Source organism: Benincasa hispida, chromosome 2 (assembly GCF_009727055.1).
Source record: "Benincasa hispida cultivar B227 chromosome 2, ASM972705v1, whole genome shotgun sequence".
NCBI classification, from domain to species: domain Eukaryota; kingdom Viridiplantae; phylum Streptophyta; class Magnoliopsida; order Cucurbitales; family Cucurbitaceae; genus Benincasa; species Benincasa hispida.
The window spans coordinates 12,637,353-12,642,583 of record NC_052350.1 but is presented as its reverse complement, the minus strand read 5'-3'; positions in this window follow the sequence as shown (position 1 = coordinate 12,642,583).

Here is a 5,231-nt window from a genome sequence, read left to right as displayed (position 1 = left end):
AGCGATGGGGCGTTGGCATCAACATTAATGCTAGACGATGACACTGAATGATGGCGCTACATGATGGGCGTGAGCGCTAGACGATGGGCGTCAGCGCTACACGATAGGTGCGACAACTGAGGGATAAGCTATGCGTGAGATCGTTGAGAGCGAGATCGTTTGCTAAATGATTGAGCTAAGCGATAGATGCAAGATCTGCACAATGAGCAAGGGTTGTACGGTAGGCAGTGTGCTATGTGATAGGCCTAGACGTTATACGATGGGCTGTGTGTTAGATGATGAGCGACATCATTACTATACGATGAGCTAAGCGATAAGATAAGCCATGGTGGACGCATGGTGAAATGTCTTTGCGTTGCTAAGGCTGGCGGTACATAAGGCTTGTGAGGTTAGTGTGCATTGGTCTTGAACAAGAGACTAAAGACGTTGACAAGCAACAAGGACATGCTAGCGTTAGTCATAAAAGATGCATTAGCAAGAGGCTAGGCGATGGTAAGATATACCATGAGGCATTGAGTTAAGACCTAGCTTGACCCAAAGGTTGTTATGCGTTGGTGATGTGCTATGTGCTAAGGACATCCGAGGGCATGTGGGCCCATAGGACAAGGCTTGAGAAAATAGTATCTAGTTGAGCACATGAGCCAAAGGTGAGCCATGCAAAAGAGAAGGATATGCGGCCAAGGACTTGCAATGTCTTGAGTTTAGTAGGACTCAAGGGATGCATTGATAAGGAAGCCATGGGCTAGTGTGGCTAACTGAGAAAGGGTTAAGTTTAAGTTAGTAGGAGGTGGACTTCATACAAAAGGAAGTGTGCATGAGAATGACAACTCAAAGTTGGAGGTGGATGCACCAAAGAGCTTGCAAACCGATTAGGTTGAGCTGGATAAAGGAGAAGCTAACACTTCAAGATGGAGGTGGCAAGGAGTTGCATTGGAAAAAAGAAGAAGGGACGTCTAGACATGCAGCCAAGTAGAAGGTGTCGGCCTTGGAAGGAAAACCATGCATTAGTCAAGAGTTTAAAGAGGAGGAGATGCTTTCAGACAGGAAGGTCTAGAAGTAACATCAACTTGGGACGAGGATTTCTCCCAAACTACTTGTGCATTTGGAGTGATTTCAAAGCCACCTGAAAGCTCTAAGAGTCTAGTTTACATGGTAGGGCTGTTGGAGAAGAAGCTCCAAGGAATCGTCNCTTCAAGATGGAGGTGGCAAGGAGTTGCATTGGAAAAAAGAAGAAGGGACGTCTAGACATGCAGCCAAGTAGAAGGTGTCGGCCTTGGAAGGACTTTGGACGCCTATAAATAGAGCCAATGACTTTTCTTCATATCACAATTCGCTCTTCAAATGACATTAGGAATAGTGTACGAGGGCCGAGATGGAGGAAACTATGCGTTGATGAAGGAATGCATGCGTTGGTAGCAAAACCATGCATTAGTCAAGAGGTTTAAAGAGGAGGAGATGCTGTCAGACAGGAAGGTCTAAAAGTAACATCAACTTGGGACGAGGATTTCTCCCAAACTACTTGTGCATTTGGAGTGATTTCAAAGCCACCTGAAAGCTTTAAGAGTCTAGTTTACATGGTAGGGCTGTTGGAGAAGAAGCTCCAAGGAATCGTCCTGGAAAGTGAGGAAAATATAGAAGGGTCGAGTTGTTAGGTGAGCTTGGGCTAGTCTTGAGGATTTAAGGATTTCGGCCATACCACGAGGAGTTTTGAGCTAATATTTTAAGGTAAGCTTCTTGAGATATGTCAGAGTATTTTTGTAGAAGGAAGTATCTCGGAATAAGGATTAGAACTATGAGTAATCTGAGCTTTAAATTGAATCTATATCTTAGGGTTCAAAAAGGAGCCCGAGGTGATCAAGGAACTTCTAGAGAGAGGTTCCTAAACGATCAAGGTGAGTGACTAAATATTTACAATGTTTTAAAGAAACCATGTCTTAAAGAAAGGTCTTTCAGATAAAGACATATTTTCTATGATTTTTAAAGGAAGTCATTGTATGACTAGTTTTACTTGAAACTCGATATCGAAGGACATTTGAGAAGGTATCCGAGCAGCTCGATACTAAAGGACAGGTTTTAAGAAGGCATCTGAGCAAAAGTACCTAAGGCATGATGATATTCTTTTGCATAAGAATCAATTTTCTTGTTTTTAAGTCACTCACTAGGCTAGCAAGCCCACCTTATTTTCAATTGTTTTCCTTTTCCCAGGTAGCGAAAGGTGAGGAGTTCCAGGATGCTACTAAGGTCAAGGTCTACCACAAGCCACAGTCACACTTCCGAAGGGTTTTTAGAGTGGTTATTATAACTTTTGTAGTGAGGTCTTGGAGTTGTATAAACATTACATTGCTGAAATAAAATGGGTCTACTTAATCAGTTGTTGTTATCTCCTTGACTTAAAGTTTACTAAGTGTAGTAAAGGGGTTCAGATGGGCAGTAGGTATCACAAAAGGGTGGTATCTACAGTCCCTCACGACTCTTCTCGGGCTCAAGAGGCGGACTCAGGACGAGGTGTGACATTAATGGAGTGACTCGATAATTAACGAATGTTGGTTAATTGGGTTAAAGAGTTTAGCCGGTCAATCTCAGATCGTTAGAGCCCATGATTTGTAGGTCCATTAGGTTCCCCTACAAGCTCATATCGGACTAAACCTTATAACAGTGTGAATGAGTTCAAAGTTTACGAATTCAATTTTTGGAGTAAAGTGTTAAGTATATCCGATATATTTAACCTAGTGTTTAATTGTGAACTAAACATATAGAGAAAGAAAAATATATTTAAATAAGATTTGAATATAGGAATTTTCTAAATAGAAATTGAAAAACGGTCAATTTAGATTGATTGGGATTAGTGTGATTTTAATTAATTGTATAAATTAATTTTAATTTAAAGAGTACAGAATTGGATTGAAAGTCAAAATTGTTGACTAGGTCAAAATTGAATTGAAAGTCAAATTTGTTGACTAGGTCAAAATTAGATTGAAAGTCAAAATTGTTGATTAAGTCAATATTGGATTGAAAGTCAAAATTAGTATAAAAGTCAAAATTGTTAACTAGACCAAAATTGAGATAAAGTCAAAATGTTGACTATAGACTTTGAAAGTCAAAGTTTGACTACTTGACTTACTTAGTTGAAAAATCCAAGATTGACTTAGTGGAAAAATCCAATTTTTATGGATTTGATTAAAGTATTCCTGCTAGGTATGCACCCCATTTGAAGATACTAATCTTTAGAATTTTGAGTGTCCAATTTTCATTAACTCAACTTTGCATGATTTTGTCTATAAATATAATGGTTTTATGAAGTTTAATTTTATTGGAAAAGTGGAAATTTGTGAGATTTTTTTATGAACCCTAACCCTAATTCTCTCTCAAAACCTTATACAATTTCTGTCAAGTTGGTCACTCACCAGATCTCACTATCCCGTTCTAAGGCTAGAAAATAGTTAGGAAGACTCTCATGGTGGCCTTCGAATTGATCGTGAGAAGAATTGATAAAAAACCAAAAAGGAATTTAAGCTCCAAAGGTTGTATATTCTAACCCTTTAATCTATGTTAAATTTCATTTTTATTCCTTTAAAATTAACCTAATTAGCGTACTTAAGATCCTCTATTGCTTCCACATGTTAATAGTTAACTAGCTAAATACAAAAAAGACATATTTGGCATGACTATAGATTAACTATTGAAAGCTTAGACGTATTTTTGTAACGAGGAATTAACTGTTTATGTTCATATAATACAGTAAGAGTATTTTTAACTTTATTTTAAGTTCAGAAGTATTTTTTTAAAAACTTTTGAAATTTTAATGATATTTTTTTAAACAAAACTATAAATTTCACCCAAAATAAATGGTATAATTTTTTTTTTTTTAAAAAAAACTACCTTTGAAAGTTTAATGGATATTTTAAAACTTTTGAAAGTTTAAATGTATTTCTAACACAACCTATAAAGTTTAAAATTTAAGGATGTATGCATACATATATATGATAGTGTGTATATGTATTAATTAGAATATTGATAATCATCATCATAATAATAATTTATATTAAATAATTGAGATAGCATAAAATATTAACGGTAAAGATATTAGTTTGAAATTTATAAGTCTAATTAATATATTTATATTTGATAATTAATTAATATCAATAATAATGATAATTGATATTAATTTATTAATTAATTAAACTATAATTCGCTGTCATCTCTTAACCACAAAAATCTCACATTTTTGTAGGAACTCAAGTAAGATGGAATTTGAAGTTTATGAATAATAATATCGGGAAATTTGTACGGATGACCCAACAATTAGGCCCAAAATGTCAAATGACCCATTTTAAAAAATAAGTCAATTAACCTCTGCTGACATCATTGCTATACCAAATTACGTAAATTGTCCTTACTTCTTCGTCTTCTTACCTTTTTACTGAGAACCCACCAAAACTAAACTATTCTTCATTCAAATTTTCCAAGGCTAATGACTTCGTATCGCTCATAAACGAAAAAACTATTTTCGGCTTGCAAACGATTCACTGCTACCGACAAATTGAATCTTATCGATAAATCTTTCAATATGGTTTTTTTGTTTGTTTTTTTAGTTTTCGATGTGTTCTGTGGTAAGACGAGTAGAAAGAGTTTGTGAGCGAGATAAGTGAAAGTGAAATCGGTAGAGCGACATCGAAGAGAGCGAATGCCAACGAGATAAGTGAACCTATGATTTTTTTGTTTGTTTTTCTGGTTTGAAGACGAGTAAAAGAGAGAATGTAAGGGAGATAAGTGAGAGGGACACCAGAGAGAGTGATACTGGAGAGAGCGATGCCAGTGAGAGCGATTCTAGCAAGAGCGATGCCAACGAGAGTGAATCCAGTGAGATTTAAACAGAATGTTGTTTTACATTTTTTTTTTTCCGAAGGAGTTTACTGATTGAATTTTTTAATAAATGCAGGAGTGATTTAAGATGGCTACATGTTTCAGAATAGCCGAAGCGATCGATTTCTCGGTCAAGTAACCAGCTTCGCCCACATTGATAATGCAAACAAGATTGTCAAAGAGAAAGCTCACGCCAACGCAGTTAGCCATGTTCAAGAGAATAGTTTTGGGGCGATTTGTTGACGTTGATATGGTTTTTACAGCCCAATTGTCCATCACATGTTGCTCAGAGAAATGGAGGACAAAATCAAACTCAATGTCATTCTCTATCTGTGGGAAGGTTGTCACCATTTCAAGGATGACTTTTG